Source organism: Choloepus didactylus, chromosome 6 (genome assembly GCF_015220235.1).
Source record: "Choloepus didactylus isolate mChoDid1 chromosome 6, mChoDid1.pri, whole genome shotgun sequence".
Lineage (NCBI taxonomy): Eukaryota > Metazoa > Chordata > Mammalia > Pilosa > Megalonychidae > Choloepus > Choloepus didactylus.
In genome coordinates, this window is record NC_051312.1 from 72,986,124 (window position 1) to 73,000,037 (window position 13,914).

Consider the following 13,914-nt stretch of genomic DNA (forward strand, 5'->3'; position numbering starts at 1 on the left):
TTCTTCATAACCCAGTAATCAACTCATCAGCAAGACTTACTTGTACCAAGAACTACTGATCCAACTACTTTCATCTCTACTGCTAGCATCCTGTTTATTCCTATTCCATCATTACTTGTGACATGGAGTTTCCTCAATAACCTAATTTGTCTGCCTTTTCCCAGACTTCTGATTGCCAATTTCTAAACAGCAGCAAGCATGATCTCTTAAAAACTTAAGTTGCCTGTCAAGATTGTGAACTGGCATAGGCTTGCTGGCTCCATCCCCCAAATCAACCCTTTAGAAACAGTGGAAACAAGAGGGAAGCATAGATCTAAGAAATTAACAACAGAAACCAAGAGAAACCACTGAGGGGAATGAATACTGTGTGTGTGTGTGTGTGTGTGCATGTGTGTGAGTATAGGGCAATGAGACATTAGGTTGAAGTTCTAAAGTTCTGTTTTTCCTCTTCCCTGCAGTAAGTAATAGGCTAGACTTCCATTGTCACCAGGATAACAACATCCTGTTGGGATGAGGAATGGGTGAATACAGGTGCTAGCAGCTTCAGTATTAATTACACTCCCCTCTCCTGGACTGGAAAATCATAAACTAAGGAGACTGCTTTCTCACAATGGGACTTTCTATCCAAGAGTTTATAGGTAAATCCCTGACCAGGGGAGTGGCCTAATAAAGTGGCAGACAAAGGTAGAGATTAACAGATCTCTGGTGCCTGAGGGTTTCCACTTTGTGGCTTATTCCATCCTCTTAAATTCACTGGGAGAGACATTGGGGCTTGGCCTCAGTTCCTCCCCCAATATATATAACAGTGTAACCAATACAAGGAGAACATGAAATCAAGCCAAAATAAATAGACACCCAAGAAGAACAGTCACTAAAAGAAAGACAACAAATTGAACAACATATAACACTTGAAGCAGAATTATTGGATTGGAGAGATTTTAAAAATAAGCATACTCAAGATGATAAGGGATGTTAGTAATATGCAAAAACAAGATATAAAAGACTAAGAAATATTAAGTATGAGATATAAGTGTTAAAGAATACAGTTGATGCATACTTAAAAAAACAAGAGTTTAAAGGGGGGAGGCAGGGCAAAAGGGCGGCACAGGGAGGTGTGGAATTTAGTTGGTCCTCTGAACAACTAGCATGTAGCTAGGAACAACTGTAAATAGCCTGGAACAACTGTTGGAGGATATTGGTGATAAACCCACATTGGACACCAGTCTGGAATGGGTGGAACGGCTGAGATCTCAGCATAAAAACTGTAAGTAAAGCTTCTTGAACTGTGGAGCTGGCTCTCCTCCCCACCAGCATGGCAGGCTGAGCTGAAACACATCCCTGTGGAAAAAAGAAGCAGTCTGCTAGGAAGAAGGCCAGGTAGCTCAACCAAGCTCCAACTGCGGTTTTAATTAATGAATTTGGACTACTGAATACAAGCTATAAGCACAGATAAACCTGGAGCAAGCAGGAAAGGAACCTGAGATTTCTCCCAGCAGAAAGGAGGTGGGCGGGGCTGATAGAAAAAAAAATAAATAAATAAAAACAAACTTTTGGAGTTGTCAGAGCTCAGAATACTGAAAGGGGGCTGTGTGCCAAGAAAAGGGGCACACAGAACTGGGTACTGACTCTGGTTCTTGACTGGGAATTGGGGGGCTGGGGACTGGCTCTGAAAAGGGGATTTCTTTCTTTTTTCCTTTTTTTTTTTTTTTTTTTTAAATCTCATTCTAAGTAGTTCATTAAAGAAAGCTTCAGGCATTTTCAGTTGTCAGCATTGACCCAGGCAAGGGTGGAGTAAAGATAGTTAGATAAAGGAAGAAGTCAAATGTAGGAAATAAATCCCTAAAGGGCTTATCTTCCCTAAGAAAGGGGGAGGTGGGGTTCAGCTCAAGTGGCTGCCCTCCTCCAGAGAACTCAGACCTTAGGGCCTGGGGTAAAGGAAAAAAAAGAAACAGCTTAAGCTTGGCTTCTGAAACTCTCAATCCCTGGTAGGGACAGAGTGTGCTAAGAATTAAAAGCAAGACCCCTCTTTATACCAGGGAGCTGCAGGCTGACGAGTGCCAGGGCAGGTTAGGAAAAGCACAGTGTCTAGAGGCCTCACAGGAAAGTCTGACAACTTTCTGGGTCTCATCCTCAGGGAAAATTGATACTGATTATACTCTCTTCCTGAGGCCTGGGCCTGTCTGGTCTGGGAAGATCTGATTGGGGTAATCAAGGAAGCCAGATGCCCAGACAACAAAAAAAATGATGATTCACACTAGAAAAAAACAAAGATATGGCCCAGTCAAGGAACAAACTTACACTTCAAATGAGATACAGAAGTTGAAACAACTAATTAAAGGTCTTCAAACAAATATGTTAAGTCAATTCAAAAATCAAATCAATGGATTGACAGAAGATATGGCAAAAGAGATGAAGGGCATAAAGAAGACATTGGGCAGACATAAGGAAGAACTTGAAAGTTTGAAAAAACAATTCAGAACTTAAGGGAATGAAAGGCACAATAGAAGAGATGAAAAACACAATGGAGACATAAAACAGCAGACTTGAAGAGGCAGAAGAAAGGATTCAGGAACCAGAGGATAGGATGTCTGAAATCCTACACACGAACAGATAGTGAAAAGAATGGAAAAATATGAGCAAGGTCTCAGGGAATTGAATGACAACATGAAGGGCATGAATATATATGTCATGGGTGTCCCAGAAGGATAAGAGAAGGGAAATGGGGCAGAAACAATAAGGAAGGAAATAATCACTGAAAATTTCCCATCTCTTATGAAAGACATAAAATTTCAGATCCAAGAAGGGCAGTGTATCTGTGCCAGTTTGAATGTATTGTGTCCCCCAAATGCCATTATCTTTGATGTAGTCTTGTGGGGCAGATGTTTTGGTGCTGATTAGATTTGCTTGGAATGTGCCCCACCCAGCTGTGGGTGATGATTCTGATGAGATACTCCCATGGAGGCATGGCCCCACCTGTTTAGGGTGGGCCTTGATCAGTGGAGCCATATAAATGAGCTGACTCAAGGAGAAGGAAATCAGTGCAGCTGTGAGTGACATTTTGAAGAGGAGCAAGCTTGCTAGAGAGGAACGTCCTGGGAGAAAGCCATTTTGAAACCAGAACTTTGGAGCAGATGCCAGCCACGTGCCTTCCCAGCTAACAGAGGTTTTCCGGACGCCATTGGCCATCCTCCAGTGAAGGTACCCAATTACTGATGTGTTACCTTGGACACTTTATGGCCTTAAGACTGTAACTGTGTAGCCAAATAAACCCCCTTTTTATAAAAGCCAATCCATCTCCGGTATTTTGCATTCTGCAGCATTAGTAAACTAGAACAGTATCACAAACAGAATAGATCCAAATAGACCTACTCCAAGACACTTAATCAGATTATCAAATGTCAAAGACAGAGAATTCTGAAAGCAGCAAGAGAAAAGGGATCTATCACATACAAAGGAAGCTCGATAAGACCATGTGCAGATTTCTCAGTAGAAACAATGTAGCTGAGAAGGCAGTGGCATGATATATTTAAGATACCAAAAGAGAAAAACTGCCAACCAAGAATTTTATACCCAGCAAAACTGTCCTTCAAAAAATGAGGGCAAGGGGAAAAGTAAAATAAAATAAGGTATGACATATAAATTCCAAAAGCCAAAATGGTAGATAGACATTACCTTGAGTGAAATTAGCCTGAAACAAAAGGACGGGTACTCAGTGGACTCACTAATATGATGAGTGAAATTTGAGAGTTAAAGTTGAGAAGACAGGTTATCAGGAGATAGAAAGAGGTTAGAAATTGGGCATTTGATGCTGAAGGATCCAGAAATGAATAGCATAATACTGTATGAGAGTAGCACAATATTTTAAGTATTCTGAACAAAGATGAGTGTGCATACAGTTGAAAGAGGAAGGCTAGGGGCATGTATGAAACCAGAAGGAAAGATAGAAGATAAAGACTGGGATTGTAAAACTTAGTGAAACCTTGAGTGGTCAATGATAGTAATTTAGTATACAAATATGAGACTTTTTAGAAGAGGGAGAACAAATGAATGTCAACATTGCAAGATGTTGAAAATTGGATAATGCAAGGGAAAAAAATACAATCAATGCAAACTAGTCTATAGTTAATAGTAACATTGTAAGATGCTTCCATTAATTGTTACAAAGCCAATATACCAAAGGTACATGTCTGTAAGAGGGAGTTATAAGGGAGTGATATGAGATTCTTGGTGGTGGTGGTGTTGTCTGACCTTTTCATTGTATTTTATTTTTATTTTTCTTCTTTTTTTAATATTTTTATTCTTCACTTTTTTTCTTACATATGTTGTGGAGGTGAAAGGTGAATGCATAACTATGTGACTATACCAGGAATCATTGACTGTTTACTTAGAATGGATTGTATGGTGTGTAAATAAAACTGCTTAAAAAAATAAACAGATACAAGTGCTGGAGAAAATGTGAAGAGAGGGATGTACCTATTCACTGTTGGTGGGGAAGTAGAATGGTGCAGCACATCTGGAGGGCAGTGTGGTGGTTCCACAGGAAGCTAGGCATGAGGTTACCATATGGTCCTGCAACTTTGTTACTGAGTATATACTTGGAAGAACTGGAAAGAGGGAAATGAAGGGACATTTGCACAGTGGGGTTTATGGAGTCAGTATTCACGATTTGCAGTGGATGGGGGTGACCTATGGGTACATCAACTGATTAATGGAATATTGAGCTGCTACAAGGAGTGAAGTTGTCAGGAGAATGGACATTGAGGACAGTATGTTGAGTGAAATAAACCAGAAATGAAAAGAAAAATAATATAATGCCTCACTAATATGGACTAAATATAATGTGCAAATTCTCAGAATTGAGTCTGAGAGCATAGGTTATCAGGGGAAGGCTTGTTGTAAAGGTTCCTAGATTGTAAGCTCTTAGAGCAGTTACTTCTATTCCTGAGTTGTAATGGTTATTTCTAAATTCTGAGATGCTGAACTCTTTGTGTTTAACCTGGTTGGTCCCTGGAACTTTGGGTATCTGGGTGACACCTGAGACTCAGAGCCAGAGTCTGGCAGCTATGAATGTCAGCATTACCCCATACAGCAAATATTAAAGAATCTGAAAAAAGAGATCAGACTTCAATTAGAAATATGAATGAAATGGACTAGGTTAGGACTAAGGTAAATCGGACTGAAAGGTAAAGGATGATATTGGTGGTGTTTTGAAGCTTCAGTTTCTATGTGGGACCAAAGGAAAGATGTTTATTAGGTGCAAAACACATTATATAATTTGACTTGTATCATCAGTTTATTCAAACAACATAATTACATGGAGTGCTGATTAGGGAGTGAGGTCTGGTTGGTTTGTGCAGGTTAGTGTGAAGCCCCAATACATCCCAGAATAATTCTGACAGAGAATAAAAATGTATTTGCAAAGCCCCCTTGAGGGCCTGGGAGAAAATATGGAAATATTAAATTTCCCCACCTGGGGAATTAATGATATTCTCACAAGCATTGGGGGCTACTAAATTAGAAGGCTGAGCCCTTGATCTTGGGGCTTACCCTTATTAAGTTTGTTACTGCAAGGGAGAGGCTAAGCCTACTGAAAATTGTGCCCAAGAGTCACTCCCAGAGAACCTCTTGTTGCTCAGATGTGGCCTCTTTCTTTAAGCCATCTCTGCAGGTAAACTCATTTCCCTCCCCCCTACATGGGATGTGACTTCCAGGGGTGTGGATCTCCCTGGCAACGTGGGACAGGACTCACGGGGATGAGCTTGGCACTGTGGGACTGAAAAATTCTTCTTGACCAAAAGAGGGAAGAGAAATGAAACAAAGTTTCAGTGGCTGAGAGATCTTAAATAGAGTCAAGAGGCATTCTGGAGGTTGTTCTTATGCATTATATAGATATCTCTTTTTAGTTTCTTTTTAGTTTTTAGTGTATTGGAATAGCTAGAAGGAAATACCTGAAACTGTTGAACTGCAACCCAGTAGCCTTGATTCTTGAAGATGACTGTATAACTATATAGCTTACACTGTGGTTCTGTGTGATTGTGAAAACTTTGTGGCTCCTACTCCCTTTGTACTGTGTATGACTGAAGAATGGAAAAATGAGGACAAAAAGTAAATGAATAATACTGAGGGATGGGGGCATGGGATGTTTTGGGTGTTCTTTCTTCCTTTAACTTTTATTCTTATTCTTTTTTGTGTATGGTAATGAAAATGTTCAAAACTTGAATGTGGTGATGCATGCACAACTATATAATGGTACTGTGAACAATGGATTGTACACCAGGAATGATTGTATGGTATTTGAATATATCTCAATAAAATTCAATTAAAAAAAAGAATGGTTCAAAAGAACATATTCTTTTCTGGGGTATAAAACATCTCCAAACCAGCACGGTTGTCATTACTAGTACTCCTCTTTTCTGTACCATCCTCCACGCCTCTCTATTGTGTCTTTTCACCCAGCAGAACTCCCTTTGGTAGTTCTCATAGGGCCAGCGTCTTGTTAATGAACTCTCTCAGCTTCTGTTTGTGAATATTTTAAACTCTCCCTCATTTTTGAAGGACAGCTTTATTGGATAGAGAATTCTTGGCTGTCAATTTTACTCTTTCAGTATCTTAAATATATTGTAACACTGCCTTCTCACCTCCATGTTTGATAAGAAATCAGCACTTAGTCTTATTTGGCTTCCGTTGTATGTGGTGAATTGCTTTTCTCTTGCTGCTTGCAGAATTGTCTCCTTTTCTTTGGCATTTGACAGTTTGATTAGTATGTGTTTCGGAGTGGGTCTCTTCAGATTTATTCTGTTTGGAGTAAGTTGGGATTTTTGATTTACATATTTATGTCTTTCATAAGGGTTGAGACATTTTCAGCTATTATTTCCTCAAATATTCTTCCTGGCCCTTTTCCTTTCTCTTCTCCTTCTAGATACCTATGATATGTATGTTTTTGCACTTCACATTGTCAGTGATTTCCCTGAGCCCCTGCTCAAATTTTCCATTTTTTTCTCCATTTCTTCTTTTGTCTGTTTGAATTTGGTTGTTCTGTCTTCTAGTTTGCTGGTCCTTTGTTGTGTGTCTCCAGTATATTTTTAATTTCATGTACAATGTCTTTCATTTCCATCATATCTGTTGTTTTTCTATGTATTCTTTAAAGTATTTCTTTATCCTCTCCTAATATCTTTTTTTTTTTTTTTCCGATGGATCTTTTTTTTTATTGTGGAATATAACATATTTACATAGAAGTGATAACTTACCAAGTGCAATTTAACAAGTAGTTAGAGAACAAATTTCAAAGAATGTTATGGGTTACAGTACCATAGTTTCAGTTATTTCCTTATTGTGAATATATACATATATACATATATACAAAAAGGTGATAACTTTCAAATTGCAATTTAACAAGTAGCTGTATAGCAAATTTCAAAGAATATTTTGGGTTACAATTCCATCATTTCAGTTATTTCCTTCTAGCTATTCTAATACCCTAGCAACTAAGAAAAAGAAAATTATATAGAGATTCAGTATTCATAATCCTTTGTTAAATTCTATCTTGTCTGTTGCTACTCCTTCCTCTAGTTTAATCACTTTCTTGATCTTCAGGGATGTCTAGAGGCGCAACCACCCTAACTTGTTCCTGTTGAAAAGGGGTATCGACATTATGGGAAACAGGAACGTAGCTGGTTGATGTTCTTGAAGAGGCTGTTGCGTCTGGGATTTGGGACTTGTCTGGCATAGGAGCTCTCTGGAGGATTTAAGTTTCTGAAGAATAAACTTAGTGGGTGAAACTTTTATAGAGTGTCACGTGGGGACCTGTGTATTCTTTAGGGTTTTCAGGACTACTGTTAACTTGGGCTTATTGTACTGTGGCATTTGGTATATCTAGCTGAAGCTTGCAAAGGAGTAACCTCCAAGAAAGCCTCTTGACTCTATTTGAAATCTCTTAACCACTGAAACCTTATTTGGTTGTCTTTCTTTCCCCCCTTTTGGTCAAAAAGGCATTCTCAACCCCTCAATGCCAGGGTCAGGCTCATTTCTGGAATCTGTGTCCCATGTCACCAGGGAGACTCACTGACCTGGGGGATCCTGTCTCATATCAGGGGGAAGGTGATGAATTTATTTGCAGAGTTAGGCTTAGAGAGAAAGTCCACATTTGAGCAACAAAAGAGGTTCTCTGGAAGTGACTCCTAGGCATAATTATAGGTGGGCTTATCTTCCCCTTTACAACGATAAGTTTTACAAGAGCAAGCCTCAAGATTGAGGTTCCTAATTTTACCTAGCGTATGTTCTGTCCACGATAATCAATATCTCACATCATCATCACTTAGTTGTACAATCTCATCACTCTCCATTTTAAACAATTCTCATGATCCAAAACATCTCCTAGCTCTTTTCAGCCCTTAACTATTTGTCCGCAGTATTTATGTGGTACTAGTAAGGTGTTCCTATTAATTACAGTTCCTAGTATACAATAGGTAGATTTTTCCCATATACTACTCTGTTGTCAAATCTCTGTACCAGTGTCATACCTTAGAAATATATCATAAAAGTACCTATCCATATTTGTAGTGCTAATCTGTGGGATACATGCCTTTGAACAACCACTTTCAATCCAGTTTGCCTTCAATGCAGTTCTGATACTTACAATCCCATTAACAAATAATCGTCACCCCTATCCATTCCCATACCTTTGAATTCACCATCAATAACACCTCTCAACATATTAGGTTATCATTCTCCCTTCATTAAGCTTCTGTCTGTCTCTAGGTCCCCAATATTCTACATTATAAGACATTGATTTTACATTGTTCAGGGAGTTCATAGTAGTGGTAACATACAATCTCTCTCCTTTTGTGTCTGACTTATTTCACTCAGCATTATATTTTCAGGGTTCATCCATGTTGCCATGTTCCAGGACCTTGTTGCCTCTTATTGCTGCATAGTTTTCCATTGTATGTATATACCACATTTGGTTTACACTCGTCTATTAAGGACACTTGGATTGTTTCCATCTCTTGGCAATTGTGAACAATGCTGCTATGAACATCGGTGTGCAAATGTCTGTTCATGTCACTGCTTTCAGATCTTCTGGGTATATACCTAGAAGTGAAATTGCTGGATCATAGGGTAGTTCGAGATCTAGTTTTCTGAGAAACCACCAAACTGTCTTCCACAGCAGCTGTACCATTATACATTCTCACCAGGAATTAATAAGCATTCCAATTTCTCCATATCCTCTCCAGCATTTGTAGTTTCCTGTTTGTTTAATAGCAACCATTCTTATTGGTGTCAGATGGTATCTCATTGTGGTTTTGATTTGCATTTCCCTAATACCTAATGAAGATGAATTTTTTTTCATGTGTTTTATAGCCATTTGTATTTTCTCTTTGGAAAAATACCTTTTCATATCTTTTGCCCATTTTATAATTGGGCTGTTTGAACTATTGTTGTTAAGTCGTAGGATTTCTTTATATATTCAGGTTGTCAGTCTCTTATCAGATATATGGTTTCCAAATATTTTCTCCCATTGAGCTGGCTGACTCTTTACCTTTTTGACAAAGTCTTCTGGGGCACACCAGCTTTTGATTTTGAGGTGTAACCATTTATCTCTATTGATGGTCTTTAAGCTATTCCCAGCGTCTGCGAACATCCTTGCACACATCACTTCAGGCACATGTACAAATATTTCACTTAGATACTCAGAGAAGGAATTGCTGGATGGAGGAAAATGTGCATGTAACATTTTAATAGCTACTTCCAATACCCTCTAAAAAGACCGTATCCAGTCTGGGTTGTAAAATCTCCCTGTTCTCGATACCCGTGGCTTTTTTGCTTTTTGTTTTTATTTTTTGGCTTGTTAACCACAGCAATAGCTTGCATTTATTGAGTTATTATTATTATTAAAGTGGTTTTATGGAGATAAATTCACATAACTTACAACCCATCTAAAGTGTAAAAACAATGTCTTCTAGTATATTCACAGAGTTGTGCTTTTATCACTGCAATCGATTCCAGAACACTTTTACCCACAAGAAAGTTCGTTTGGTTATATAGTCCCAGGTTTCATTTGCTGGCTTTCCTTCTAGTAACATACATGACCCTAAGCTGTTGCTTTCATCCACAATCATACCCACATATCATTGCTGTTAATTACACTCACTATAATGTGCTACCATCATCTCTATCCATTTCCAAATATTTATAAGCAACCTGATTACAAATTCTGCACAAATTGAGCATCAGCTTTCCATTTTCTGCCCTCATCCTACCTTCTGTTGACTTATGTTCTAGATAGTAACACCAAAAGTTTGCTAGTTATATTTAGCTCATACATTTGTCCTTTTGTGTCTGACATTTCACTCAACATAATGTTCCCAAGTTTCATTCATGTTGTCACATTTGTCAAGATGTCATTTCTTCTTATAGCTGAATATAAAAATAATATTCCATTGTAGGTATATATCACATTTTTTTTAAATTCAGTTTTATTGAAATATATTCACAAACCATACAGTCATCCATGGTATACAATCAACTGTTCACAGTATGATCATATAGTTATGCGTTCATCACCACAATCTATTTCTGAACATTTTCCTTACATCAGAAAGAATCAGAATAAGAATAAAAAATAAAAGTGAAAAGAGAATACCCAAACCATCCCCCCATCCCACCCTATTTGTCATTTAGTTTTTACTCCCATTTTTCTACTGATTTTTTTTTCAATTTTTTAACTTTGTTTATCAAAAAATTAAAAACAAACAAGCAAACAACAACCAAAAAAACCCCACAACATTTCAAACAAAGCAATGGATTAAGGAAAACAAATAACCTAAAATAACTACTTTGCTTCCAATATGTTCCTACCATACCCCAAGAAAATTAATAAACCATGTCCAAACAGAGGAGTAAGAAAAACAAATAATCTAAAATAACTACATTGCTTCCAACCTAATATCTTATTAATATCCTTTATCTCTTTAAGCATATTTTCCTTCATCTCTTTGAATTGATTTAGGAGATTTGTTTGAACATCTTTAATTAGTTGTTCCAAAATCTGTGTCCCCTCTGACTTTTTCATTTGTTCCTTTGACTGGGCTATTATCTTCTGTGGCTTAGTATGCTTTGTGATTTTTTGCTGATATGTGGTCATCTGATTATCTTGACAGGTCTGTTCTGAAATTGTTTGCTAGTAGCCTACAGCAAATGTCAGCTAATGGTAAACTTTAGATGCATTCTCTTTAGATTGGGAACTAAATAAGGTTTTCTGCAACCACTGCTACTTTTTGGCCTGGCACTGAAGATCTTGGCCAATGCTATAAGGAAAGAGAAAGAAATACGAGATGTAAAGATTGGTAGGGAAAGATAAAACTGTAATCTTTTGCAATTGATACAATTATCTACTTAAAAAAACAAAACAGAGTAAACCAACAAAGTATTAAAACTAGACTTTACCAAGTTTGTTGGACACAAACAAATGTCCTACCAGTTAATACTCTCTACAATCTTAAAAGACAATCTTTGAAATATCACCCTTACATCACATGGTGGGCCTCCCCCATCAGGAATTTTTTTATGGCCACTAAAGGAATAAAAAGTTCTCAATATCAGTAGATTTATTTCCTCCCCCCCCCCAAACTGACCATGAACTCTTTGAAGACAGGAACTTTGCTTATGAGAGGGAAGTTTAATGACGCCTCAGTCATTTGGTATTGCTTGAATAAATGGAGGGGTAAAAAACCTGGAATCTCCAGATGGTGGGAAAGTAGGTAGTGATAATGTGAGAGAGGTACATCTGTAAGGACAGGAAGGGTGGTCAGGGATGTGCACCGCAGTTTCAGGGAGGAGAAGTTGAGCCCAGTCCTTTTCCATTTAGTGGTGAAAGGTTAGATAGAACCTGAAGTCTCCAGAAGTTGGGAGAACAGGTAGTGGGAGTGGTGTTGAGGTACAGAAGGACAGAAGTGGTCAGAGATATGCTTAGCAATTTCAGCGAGAAAATTGGGCCTGGAGTGTCTCTATTTTTGTGGTGAAAGGTTGAATATGAAGCTTATTAAGAAGATTTTGAATGAAGTAGGGCTCAACTTCCTACATTTAAAAAAGAGAGGTACTGTTGAAGAAGCTCTGAATGTGAAGTCTGGATATCTGAGTTGGTACAGTTATGATAGGGCGTATATAAGTCAGGAATCAATGTTGTCTAAGAAAATATTTAAATATTTCAGTTTTTTTAAGTCAAGAAAGTTTAATGAAAAAAATACAAACAGGTGTTGGGTTGGGTTTTAAAATTGACCAGCTGTTTTAGCTTAATTTCATCCTTGTTAATGGTGGCATTCTAAAAATGTGTGACACTTCGGAGTTTGAAGCAAGTGTATTCCAGATATTTTGAGTAAAAAAGGACTTAATGTAGGGAATTTTAGTTGTTTACAAAATCATTGGAAAGTTTGGAGAAGCAGGCTTTAGAATGGACTTTCAGGAATAACTCCAGAACTGGCACTATTGTGTCAAGAACTCAACACATTAGCTGTGATCGAAGTCTTGGCAGGATAGGATAACCTACCATAGCAGCCACTGCTGCTTCTGGCATTAGAAGAAAACAGCCTGCTGTTTTGCCACTTCATCTCCATCGTATCAGCCACAATGCTGGAGAAGGACACTGTCATCTCTACAACCTCACCTGCATGCAGAAAACAGGCGAAAGTAGCAGGAAAATAGCCTCTGTTTCTCTTTTATGTTCAAATCTCTTGCAAGGGCATCTAATTATGAAATCCAGTTCACATCCAGAACACTAGTTTTTAGAGTAGCTTTTTAGCCTCTGCAGTAAAGAAAAGAATAATCAGAGCCAGGTACATAATTTTCAGAGCCCAGTGCCTAATAAAACGTCATTAAAAGTTCCAAACTAAAGATTTTTCCTTTTCTTCATGGTCTCCCTCTTGACTTGTCATGGTGTTTTTAAGTAAAGAAAAATTAAAAATTATTAGCTTGAATTTTATGTTCATCTTTGTATTATGAAATACCAGTTTTTAATGCAAATATAAAAGCATTTAACTTTTAGGCAAGATCACCATAATTACATAATTTTATTTTGTAGCTTGTACATGCCTATGTATTTCATTCTTATAAGAGCAGTTGAAATTTTGCAAAGAGTAAAAACTGTTTTTATTTCACTTCTTGATATGTGTACATTCTACTAACACTATCTATCTTCAACTTATTGAGGATAAAGAACGACTATAAGGAAAAGGAACCATGGTGTGGTAGTTTGAAACTGTTAGGTACTTGAGAAAAGTCCATGTTCTTTTAATCCATTCCTGTGGACACAGACCCATTGTAGGTGGGATCTTTCATTAGGTTATTTGAATTGAGATGTGACCTACCCCATTAAGGGTAGATCTTAATTCCCTTACTGGAGTCCTTTATAAGAGGATAAAGGACACACAGAAAAAGCTCAGAGAGCTCAGAGAAGGCCCAGAGAAACTGAGACACAAAGAAGCTGAAAGAGGAAACCACTGAAGCCAGACGCTGAAAGCAAAGAAACCTGGGAGTGAAGGAAGGACCAGAGATGCTGGCCATGAGCCTTCCCATGTGACTGAGGTGTTCCTGGTGCCAATTGCCCATCTTCAGAGTCCAGGTATCATCCTGTTAATGCCTTGAGTTGGACATTTTCATAGCCTAAGAACTGTTAAGTTGTAAGTTAATAAATCCCCTTTGTAAAAGCCAACCCATTTCTGGTATATTGCATTCTGGCAGCTTGAGCAAACCAAAACATATGGGTTGCCCTGTCTTTTCCTTTCCTTCTATGTCATCATTTTCCAGCAAATGATTGGCTAATGCAGGGAAGTCACAAAAACAAGAAGGAATGCGATAGGATTCCTTGGTAGTTTGTGTTTCTTAGAATGCCATTGCTTCTGTTCTGTTAGAAGCAAGTTT